Source organism: Martes martes (genome assembly GCF_963455335.1).
Source record: "Martes martes genome assembly, chromosome: X".
Taxonomy (NCBI): Eukaryota; Metazoa; Chordata; class Mammalia; order Carnivora; family Mustelidae; genus Martes; species Martes martes.
In genome coordinates, this window is record NC_137897.1 from 75,425,605 (window position 1) to 75,438,414 (window position 12,810).

The following is a 12,810-nucleotide window of genomic DNA, read 5'->3' on the forward strand; positions in this document are numbered from 1 at the left end:
TAGTCACACAAACATGCAGGGACTTGGAATTATGGTAAAGTGCAGCAAAAATCTAGCATCCAGCTTAGCTGCCTTCAGCGGGTGTCTCTTATCCTGTGTTAATGAACACAGTAGTGCATGGGAGACTGCCAGCTCTTTTGCTCCATAAGAATCAGTGTCAACTCTCCCAAATGCTCTCCATGAAGGGCAACTGTCTCTCCTAGTATGACCCAGGAGATCCTCAGACCACACTGTCTGCTTCTGGGCCTCTGCCCTACTTCTCCATAGGAACACTTCTATACCCACTAGGCTCCATTCTGGTGATGGCCTGGATTTCTAGAACTTCAGACTTTGAGTTCTGCTACTTGTGAAACTTCTGATAATAAGTACCTATTTTTTTTTCCAGTTGGTGGTTTTGGGGAAGTGTTTTTCTTGGGCAATCCCTTAAGCACTATTCTTCCTCTTGTTCCTTCTCTTTCTCCTCTGTGATCAAGACATCCTCTCTTCCACAGCACCTGTGATTCATTTCTTACTCAATTCATGTCTCCACATCTCTTATCTTTCACAATGTGTTTTTTTCTTTGTTTGTTTTGTCCTCTAGATGTGCAGTTTGTTCTCTCAGTCCTCAGATTGATTTCTTGAGTGTGAAAAATGATTTGATATTTATCTGGCTGTGTTTATGGGATGAGGCAAGCATAGGGTCCCCTTACTACTCTGCCATCTTAACTCCTCTTCTCCCAAAGTAGATTTTAATCTTCACTCTGCTACTAGCATGTTAACCCCGGGCAAATTAATTATCTGATAGTTAGGTTCTTCAGCTATTAACACAAAGTTGACACTTTCTATTTGAATATATTTTGTGAACATTAGAGAAAATTCAAGAAAAAAACTTAGTTTCATGATTAGCATAAGCTTAAATGTTTAAATGTTACTATTTTTGGTAAGAGGAAATAATACATCACACACAGTGCAATGGTATAAATGTTGCCCTGGCTTGAGTTAATGGCTTGTGCTATAGAGGAAAAAGGGAACTGGATAGATAAAGTGTGTTATAGTATAAAGAATGGAAATTAAACTTGATATTGTACACACTAGGAAGTCATTGTAAATTCTTAAGCATGAAAGCAACATAATTCATGGCTGTGTTTTCTAGCAAGATAATTCTGGCAGTGAATATACAGAAAAGATTGGAAGGCAGACAGCAACTTTTGGAGTTTGAATTTGGAAAAAGAAACTGTTGTAGAAATCCAGGTTAAAGGTAATGAGTAGTAAGACCAGAATTACCACCAGGAAAATAAAGTGGTGGGACAAATATACCTTTAGCAAGAGAATCAACAAAATTTATTGTAATACTAGGTAGAAAAGATGAAAAAGATGAGAACTTTCAAGGTGACTCTGATGTTTTTAGATTTGTTGTATCATTTATATAAACATAAAGAAATGGTAGGTAGATTTGAAAAACATGCCAATTTCATTTTCAGGCATATAAAATTTGATGTGATTAACCAAAGATATGTTTTCTATAAGCAGTCAACAGAAAAAATTTTGTACATACCTCTTTCATATATGTGTATCTCACTTTTTTTTTTTCCCCAATTACCTTCAGCCAAATTAAATTTTCTATACTATTTACTCCAGGGTTTCTTTCTTTTTCTTTTTTTTTCTTTTTTTTTCTTTTTTTTATTTATTTTCAGCGTAACAGTATTCATTGTTTTTTCACCACACCCAGTGCTCCATGCAATCTGTGCCCTCCACCACCTGGTTCCCCCACCGTCCCACCCCCGCCCCTTCAAAACCCTCAGGTTGTTTTTCAGAGTCCATAGTCTCTCATGGTTCACCTCCCATTCCAATTTCCCTCAACTCCCTTCTCCTCTCCATCTACCCTTGTCCTCTATATTATTTGTTATGCTCCTCCAATAAGTGAAACCATATGATATTTGACTTTCTCTGTTTGACTTATTTCACTCAGCATAATCTCTTCCAGTCCTGTCCATGTTGCTACAAAAGGGTTTCTTGCTGAAGATTGCTTGGAAGGTCAGGCTGTATAGTGGATGTTTGTTTTCAGGTTTGAGAATGATATCTGAATTAACATGAGGGACAACTTACAGAAGAGGCTTCAAAGCCTGCTTATTTGGGCTCATCTAGCCAACTCCTGCAGTGCCCATTTTTACCTCAACTTTGCAAGAGATATGTCATCACGCTTTGCAGTTTCCTCTGCTACATATGTCATATTCAGTTTGAGTAAAGGAAGCTGTTTACAATACCGGACTTCACAGTCTGATACCACAATTATGAATATTTTCCCCATCAATCAATACCAAGGTGGACTTCATTTAAGATACATTTATACAGAATGACTCTGAGAATATAATGCAATAATGCATGATGAGCTAAATGAATGGAGTATGTCAGATATTCCCACATACTCCAGGTATTCTTGGTGAAAACACTGAACTTCAGGTGACAATGGGAATGTTTCTTTTTCCTCTCTCTGTCTCTCTATCTCTGTCTCTCTGTCTCCCTCTCTCTGTAATTAAAAAAAAAATCTAAATTTCCTATAAGAATGCCTCTAAATCAAAAGGTGCTGTTAATACTGGGAATCCATTTAATTTCTCTACAATGATGTTATGCTGTTCTAGAAGGTTAAAGTAAAAAGATAGTTACTTCCAGTTGAAAAAGTTCATCAACCACCCCATGAAATGAGATTCCCTGTTTAAAATAAACAAACAAATAATTTAAAAAACAAAAAGCTTAAACCACTATTGACACTCAAGTATAACCTTATCTCTTGCAATATATAGTATAGGATTTATACATACTCATGCACACTGGGGATTTTGACTAGTCAATTGGGCATGCTTATACCTCAACAAAAATTGGCAGGCATAATCATTTTAATCAGCTTGGGGTAACGTTCTTCCTTGAATTTGGTAAGATTTTCTGCTGAATTGGCACAATTGAAATAAACCTTGTGCTCTCCAATCCAATCTCTTTTACCAAGTCCATTCACACCACTAGAGACCACTCACTCTCTGTAACCTAAAACTACATTTTCCCCTTGGAGGCCCAAGGCTCAAAATTACTTCCAATTGTTTATTTCTCTCCTTAATGTAAATAATTTCTCATCACACTGGACACTTAGTGTTAATGCTAAAATAATTTTAAAAATGAGATAAGATTCTATTCCACTCACTTCAGAAGGCCTGAAATTATTTTGTTCTCTCTATGCATATTATTTGAATAAGTCTGCACTTGTGATAAAACCATCTTTATTTTCCCCCAGTGAAATCGCTAACTCAACATATATATTTTTCTTCTACTTGCCTGTCATAGGATGAAGAAAACTTGGAAGAAAGGGGCCTGAAACTAGAACTTTACACCTGGATGAGAAACACTCATTTGGACCAACTCAGTCAATAGTTCTGAGAGCCCAATTTATCACTCAATGCACAGCAAAGTGAATGATGACTGTACTTTGAAATGCAAGCAAGCATACAGGTGGCCTTATGCCTCAACTAATGGATGTGTAATAGCTGTTGGGGTAGTGGCACTCTAGGTGAACAAAAGGCAGGATGGAAGTTATCCAGTGAGTAGTAGAGCTACAGTTACTGTGTTGGGATTCAGTAAGGGAATTTGGGGCAGAGAAATGAAAACCAAAACAAAAGTGAAACCTAGATTCTGGACTATGAGGCAAGCTACAAAGCCAAATGACTCAAGCACAAATATAAAACTAAATTACATACTTAAGAAATTAGTCACCTGCAGTATGGGTAAGCTGACATTAAGTCTCAGTGAACTGAATAATAGCTACTTATATTACATTATTTTCTGGATGGAATTGTTCCTAGAGAAACCAACTGAGGTGAAAGTAAGGGAAGGGCTAACATTTTGGTTGTTTGCTTCCAATATTTAAATTCTGGTTAGTTAACATATAGTGTAATATTGGTTCCAAGAGTAGAATTTAGTGATTCATCACTTACATATAACACCCAGTGTTCATCACAAGTGCTCTCCTTAATACCCATCACCCATTAAGTCTATGTCTGCCCACATCATTCCATCAACCTTTCTATAGTTAGTTATATAGTTATAGTTATTGCTTTCTATAGTTAGGAGTCTCTTATAGTTTGTTTCCCTCTCATTTTTGTTTCCCTTCCCCCTATGTTGAAAGACTAAAACTTAAAACAGGGATCAAACTTTTTCGGTAGAGTCAGAAAGCAATATTCAGACTTGAGGACCATACATAATTGCAGCTGTTCAATTCTGCCATTGTGGTACAAAAACTGTCATTGACTAAAATAATGTTTTAACTCTGTTCTTAAAAAAAATTGTTCAAAAACAGAGGTGATAGAACAAATTTTGTCCATAAGCTATAGTTGGTTAATCCCTATTTCCGGAGGATATTTAACGTCTCAGATGAAGGGAAAATAAGCTTAAAAAGAGCAGAACAAAGGGAATCCAAATACTTCTCTCATTTTAAGCAATGAATAGGGTTTAAGACAGTCTGCCTTGTTGTCTTTCAATCATCTTCTGTAAATCTATTAAAGGACTACTCTCAAATACCTCTTTTGAGCCTTCCTAGTTGGATTTGCCTGTTCATTTATATAACTTAGAATGATAAATAATTTGATTAACTTCAGATTACAACTGCCTAAGAAAATAATTTAATGTAATAAACAAAAAAGTTATCAGTGTGCAGTAATATGTTGCCTCCTCTCTATATATACCTGTCTTTCCTTTTTTGCTTTCATGACTGTAGCATATGGAAACTCTTTATCAAAGATACTGCCTAACTTTTGCCTGTAAATTCACAAGATAGTTATTATCTAGTCTTTTCTGGGTGACTATGTAAGTAGGAAAATGTTCCCACAGAAAATTAAGACTTCTTCTTATTTTGAAGTTTTAAGTAATACAGTTCAGAAGACATAGGTCAGTAAAGGAGAAGCAGAAACTGAGAATTCTCAAAGAGTCCCAAACTGTTTTTTGAATAATTTATCTGGATGAAATCATGTGGTGCCCTTTAGCCTGCAAAATATAGATCATATGACCCAACTGTACTATAGTCTGGTTCAGCTTAAATGTAGGAAATCCTAATACAGTACACAATGATTAAAAAATGCTGAATTTCCCAGATGGAAAGATAATAAAATCTTTGAGTATAACTAAAGAACAATGAAAATATTCATTTTCTTATTTTCCTAACATCATCTGGATTGTGAAACAAGTCAATTCATGCTATTGTATTATTTCAATTGTATTTACTTCCTGTTTGGAGTCAAGACCTTTAATGAAGTAATCATATTATAACTGGAACCTATCCCAGGCTTTAAGTGGTACTGATGCTTGTGGGAGACATCCACTGGGAGTTGATAGAGATGTAAGTAGCATTTCAACCAAACTGCAGGTATGGTATTCAATAAAACTGCCAGAGTATTTACGGGCATAAAAATATCTTATAAAAATGACACCCTGGAGCTTCATATTTATTCTCTTTTCATGATTTCCAGATCAAATTTGCTCAGTTTGCAAGTTAAAAGAGGATTTTCTTCCTAGCTCTCAGCCTTAGGAAATTCCCATCAGAATAAAAACAAAGTTGTATTTGCTCAACCTCTGACACTATAACTTGGAATGATATTTCTGCAATCCAAGCTTTAGATCAGATCATGTTAAAGCATAACCCAAAATCTGCATCAGTTTTACCAACTTCCTCATCATTTCTGATACATTTGTTGCTTTCTATCATTATTAAAATCACCACCATGCCCCTTTACTACAAGCTAGAAAAGTATTTTTAAATTACACCAGGAAAGAACTCAAATCCTTCAATTTGATATTATAGATCACTTGTTACATAACTCCTAAAACATGGTAAAAATTGTCATTCAGTTTGAATTCTTGTATAGAACTATATTTCTAGGTAGTGCTTAAGCTATATTTCATATATTGCAATCATAGCTACCAAAGATAGAGTTAATAATGTTAGAGTTGGACATGGTGAGTACTTTTGAAAGGCCTACTTAAACAATTCTAGACCAGAATGATTAATTGCAATGAATCACATTATGTTGACTATAAAAGAGAGAACAGAGGAAATATATTGGTTAGTGAAATTTGGTGAGTTTGAAGTAAAAAAAAAAAAGGATCAATATGTTATTGATCTTTAAAGTACTGGACTATTTTCACAAATGTGTAAATAAATATTGGCAATAAAATCTCCATAGACTGTAATACTCCCTCTGCATGAAATTTTAAAGTACTGGTTCAACCATTTCATAGAAAAAGCCAACTGACAATCCTAAAAAAACAAAACTCATACTAAAATAAGAACTACATGTAGTATAGTTGATTTAATATATAACTGTATTTTTTATTGCTGTGTAACAAATTACCACATATTTAACAGTGCAAAACAACACTGATTTATTAGCTTATCATTCTGTAGGTCAGAAATCGACCATCAACTGTCTGGATTCTCTGCTCAGAGTCCCATAAGACTGAAATTTAGGTGATGACTGAGTTGAATTCTTATCTGGAGATTCTGTGACAAAATTCTCTTCTTTGTTGTTTGCAGAATTCAATTCTTTGTGATTATAGATCCAAGGTTCCTATTTCCTTACTAGCTATAGGCTGAGGTCTATTCTCAGCTACTAAAGGCCACACACATCTTCATAATATGTCCCCCTCCATATTCAAGCTAGCAACAACATGTCAAATTCTTCTCATACTTTACATCTCTGTAGTAAAGTTTGAAATCAGGTAACGTGATGCCGCCGGTTTTATTTTTGTTTTTCAACATTTCCTTAGCAATTCGGGGTCTCTTCTGATTCCATACAAATTTTAGGATTATTTGCTCCAGCTCTTTGAAGAATACCAGTGGAATTTTGATCGGAATGGCATTAAAAGTATAGATTGCTCTGGCAGTATAGACATTTTGACAATGTTTATTCTTCCAATCCAAGAGCATGGAATGGTCTTCCATCTTTTTGTGTCTTCTTCAATTTCTTTTAGGAGTGTTCTGTAGTTCCTCAAGTACAGATCCTTAACCTCTTTGGTTAGGTTTATTTCAAGGTATCTTATGGTTCTTGGTGCTATAGTAAATGGAATTGATTCTCTAATTTGCCTTTCTGTATTTTCATTGTTAATGTATAAGAAAGCCACTGATTTCTGGACATTGACTTTGTATCCTGCCACATTACTGAATTGCTGTATGAGTTCTAGAAGTTTGGGGGTGGAGTCTTTCGGGTTTTCCATATAAAGAATCATGTCATCTGCGAAGAGAGAGAGTTTGACTTCTCTAACATCCTTTTCTACAACTAACCAGAGAAAGTTCTCTACTTTGAAAGGATTCGTATGAATAGGCCACACTCACTCAGGTAATTCCCTATCTCAAGGTCAAATATGGCATATAGCATAACCTAATCATTGAATTAAGATCTATAATATTCATAGTCTCAGGTACTCTACAGGGTGTGTACATGTTGAGGGAGGGGCAATCTTGGGGCCATCTTAAAATTCTACCTAGCATACTTAGAAAAATGAACCTCACCATTAATTAATTTGATAAATACTTTTTAAATACCTACTATGTGTCAGGCACTGTTCTATTTGAGTTCTTACTTCCAACCAGAGCTTATGTTTTACTCCATATTATAAATCAGCAGCTATATATTAGAAGGGTGTAGAGTACAACTCTGAGATGAAACAGATCAGCGTTATTTCCCACTTAGGCCACTTACTGGCTGCATAATCTTGGATAAGTAATTTATTTCCCTGAACTTCAATTTCTTTACCCAAAACAGTTAAAATAATAATGGTATATATTTGAAAGGATTGCTATGAAGATTAAGTGAGATCATGTCTGAAAAGTGTTTAGTGCAATAGACATAGATCAATCACTCAATAAATAATAGTAGAAAATGTTACACAAACTTTTTAAACACATATGATGATATGGTCAGGAGATCTTTATATTTTTATTCTTTGCAAGATTCAGTGATGGAAACTATATTCTTTCAGTTTTTCTTTCACTGTATAACTTCTGGAAGATATGTTGATATCTGTTTCCATGGTAACACCTTCAGGAAACAGTTACTGTAGCTCACATTAAGCTTTCCATTAACAGGGGCTAATAATGCTGACCCTTTATGCAAAGAGGATGGCAGCTTTTGGTGCTTGGATGATCTCAGTTAAGCTTTTCTTTAGCTAAATGGTCTCTGAAGGATTATTCTTCCTTCTAATACAATAGAAATTAGAAAACAGACCAACATTCATATGCTCACCCTGTTCATCATACCTGTATCTCAAGATCAGAGAAGCAGTGATGGGAATCTAGCCACAATACTGGAAAAACTAGTATCTCTCCTTTAAGCTGATGCATTAGAAAAGTTTTTAATAAGTTTTGACGATGGCTGTTTAAGCAGAAATGTCCATGGGAAAAATATAAATCCAACAAAGCTTGCATTTGACCAAGAACAGGGAAGTGTACAGAAGGCTCAGATATGCAAAGAAATTTGTAGAATTTCACTAACAAAGAAACAGTCGAGTTTCAAACTCATACTTCTTTGCCATCTTCATTACAGAGAGGCCAGCAACCAAATACCATATTTTAAATTTTTGAACTAAATCTTTTCCTTATGATTTTAGAGAAATACAATTGTTGGAGAAATTAGAAAGGAAGATCTTTCATCTATGTCTAAAAGTTTAATAATGTAAGATGTTGATCATCTCATTCAGAAGTTGAAGTGTAAAAATATGGTCACATGATAATTCTCATTGTCCTGGTAATTTTTCTTAGGGCTGGGATTATATAATAAAGGAGTGTTTGCAGCTTATATTTGGTGGTGTCAAGGTTTATTACAGTTTTAAATTGGTGATTGAACTTATTTATAACGAGGAGTTATTCTAATAAATACTTGTCAGTTCTTTTTTTTTTTTTTTTTTTTTTTTTTTTTTTTTTTAAATTTTTTTTTTTTTTTTTAAAGATTTTATTTATTTATTTGACAGATAGAGAGATCACAAGTAGGCAGAGAGGCAGGCAGAGAGAGAAGGGGAAGCAGGCTCCCCGCTGAGCAGAGAGCCCGATGCGGGGCTCGATCCCAGGACCCTGAGATCATGACCTGAGCCGAAGGCAGCGGCTTAATCCACTGAGCCACCCAGGCGCCCCTACTTGTCAGTTCTTTTGAGAAGAGTTTGCTGCTCAGAGGAATTCAAAACTGACAAAAGTCTATCAAGAATATGTTCCATAAAATGGTGTTAAATACATGTATATATACACCCAGTAATGTGAGATATTTGAGGTTTGTCTATTTTACTCAAGATAGCCAATCTCTGGAGCATTCTCCTGTAGATACACAGAGTTCACCTAGGAGCCCTCAAATAAGAATTGAGGTACATAGACCATCAACTACATACCTAGGATATCAAATTAAGGATTTGGTGAATAACAACAGCACTGGAAACCATTTTTGAAGTACTTTATAGATTCTGAAGCAGTTTGAAACAATCCCTACCCAGTGGGTTAGCAATCTAATTAAGCTCCTAATTTTTAAAATTGAGCACTTTGTGTTATCACTTGCTAAGCAGATGGCTGATTGCCCTATGGGAGTGGGAGGATGTAGGAATGAAAACTAAAAACACTTAATGGAAATTACTTGATAAATCATCCTAATGGAGAATTTTCTTAGCTATTAGTGTTTTTCATCAACAATTTATGGGTTTCTCTGTGGACAAATGGTAGAATTGTACTACCTTGTCTCCTTAAAATTAGATGTGACTATATGAATTTTTTCAGTCATTGACATATGAGCAGAAGTGACTTGTGTCATTTTCAAATAGAAGTTTTAGAAGCCAGTGTGCAGTTTATCTCTTCTGCTCTTCCACAGTGACTGGCAATGCCATGTAGAGACTCTAGTAACCTTGAAATGTCAGAAATAAACCTTGATATTTTAAGCCAATGAAACAGTAGGATTGTTTCCATAATATAATCTCTTAGCCTATCTGACTGTTGTGAGGACCATAAAATCTATTTCTGAATAAGGGAAGAAATGAAAATGCTAATTAAGATGAAGCCTTATTTTTATATGAAAGGGAGATGAGCACACTGTCTAGATTTTTTCTTACCCAATGAAGTAACAGTACAACACACCTTGGACCAAAAATGTAACTTCCTAGATCTGAATCTAAAACTTGTTTTATGCATTTGAATAAGGCACTTAGTACTTGTGAGTTATACTTTTAGGCAATTGAAGAGATTTTCAAATAAAATCAATCATGAAATATCCAAAAAATTAGTTTTTAATTTAAATTCCAGTTTGTTAACATACAATGCAGTATTCATTTCAGGTGTACAATATATTGATTGCACACTTCTGTACAACACCTGGTACTCATCACAAATATACTCTTTAATCACCATCACCTATTTCTTTCTTTCTTTCTTTTTTAATCTTCATCACTTATTTCACCCATCTCTCCAGCCACCTCTCTTCTGGTAAACATAAGTTTGTTCTGTATATTTAAGAGTCTGTTTCTTGGTTTACTTACCTCCCTCTCTTTTTTAAAAGATTCATTTACTTATTTTAGGGGGGTATGTGCAAGGGGGGGATGGGAAGAGGGAGAGGGAGAGAGAATCCCAAGCAGACTCCATGCTGAGCTTTGTGCCTGATGTGGGGCTCAATCTCACCACCCTGAGTTCATGACCTCATGACTGTAGCTCACCCAAACCAAGAGTCAGATGCTTCACCAACTATGCCACCCAGGTGCCACCTCTCCCTCTCTTTTTTTTCTCTTCTTTCCTTTGTTTTGTTTCTTAAATTCCACATATAAGTGAAATCATATGGTATGTGTCTTTCTCTGACTTATTTCACTTAACATAATACTCAGTAGCTCCTCCATGTTTTTGCAAATGGCAATATTTCATTCTGTTTTATGGCTGAGTAATATTCCATTATATATGTACTTCATCTTCTTTATCCATTCATCTGTGGATAAACATTTAGATTGTGTCCATATCCTGGCTATTACAAATAATGTTGCAATGTATATATGGAATTATATTTGCTTATTGACTTCCATTATTATTTTAGAATTGCTTTTCTATTAGAAAGAAAGCATCCTTGCTTGAAAATAGAATGGCAACTACATTTTCAAAGCCTATTATTCACTTTGATGAACATTATCTTCATCTATATGCATTTAAATATAATATGAAATATCCCACAATAAATCTGCCAAGTGAAAATATAATTCTTTTGGTTCCATTGTTTGGACTAGTTTTTAAAAATCTATTGAGTATCTTCTGTGTGCTATGGGAGACAGAAAGATAAATAAAGCATGGTTCCTGCAACAGGAATGATAGTTGCATAAATGTTGAGAAAATGTATTGAATTTTAAAATCTACTGTAATTGTTTTGTGTCCTTGGAAATTGTTATTTACACCATTAAATTTAAATTTAAAATCAAGTCACCACATTTGCATTTCATACACTTAAAAAAGTTCTCTGCCTAAAAGAAAAAAAAAAGAAAAACTGTCAGGAACATACTTTCCATACTGAAATTAGAAATTTTTAACTGATTATTAATTGATACTAGAAATAATGTTAGCATTATTCCTTAAGTCATTAGCAAATGCAAGGTACATTATCATGCCATTTTTATATAATATTTTTGGTAAATAGACAACAAATATTAATATTCCTTTTTTCCTCAGCTTTAGTATTTTATTTATTATTTATCATTTATTTTATTTTTTCAGTGTTCCAAGACTCATTGTTTATGCACCACACCCAGTGCTCCATGTGACACATATCCTCCTTAATACTCACCACCAGGCTCACACATCCGCCCACCCCCCTCCCCTCCAAAACCCTCAGTTTGTTTCTCAGAGTCCACAGTTTATCAAGCTTCATCTCACCCTCCGATTTACCCCAATTCACTTTTCTTTTCCTTCTCCTAATGACCTCCATGTTATTCCTTGTGCTCCACAGGTAAGTGAAACCATATGATAATTAACTTTCTCTGCTTGACTTCTTTCACTCAGCATAATCTCCTCCAGTCCCATCTATGTTGATACAAAAGCTAGGTACTCATCCTTTCTGATGGCTGCAAATATTTCTATTTCTGGTGACAACTTGAAATTGTGTGAACAACAGCGGTATAGATCTTATTGCCCAGGGAACCCAACTGGGCAGAGAGCCCAAAGATTTAGATAAAATACACAGGTCTATTCAGACAACAGGTTGAGTCCAAGGATGTTATCTGAGGCACAAGAGTTTAATAATAGGTGTAAGCATGTAAGTTCTAGAATATGGAAGGACAGATGAGTTAAGAAAAATAGCACAAGCCAACAAATGACTGTGAAGCTGATGATCCTCACACATTGGTGGCTTAGTGTCTAATGACTTTTGCATTCTTTACTATTTCTTTCTCCTTATTGCCCTATATTTATAGTCTATGGGAAAGGTGGAGCTCTCCAAGCATTCTTTTGGCACTCCAGTTATGATGGTAGGCCTAAAAGATGCAGGGGTAGAGACCTGTTTCTGAGTTTCTCAGGATCAGTCTTATAGACCACAGTCTTCCCAGTTGATAGGACTTTGGAGATCCACTCAGGGTAACAGAAGTGCATTCAGGTCTAAATATAAAAAAAATTTTTTTCTAGACACAATACGGATTCATCCTGCCTTAGAATAATTACTAGATAGGAGATGGAGAGAGCCATGTATAAACTTCCAAGTGAAAAGGAAAATCCACATATCAACTTTTAATAAGGGTAGATTTTTGCCTCTGCTTGTAAAACCTTTTGTATGACTGATTTCATTTGGTTTATAAACCACA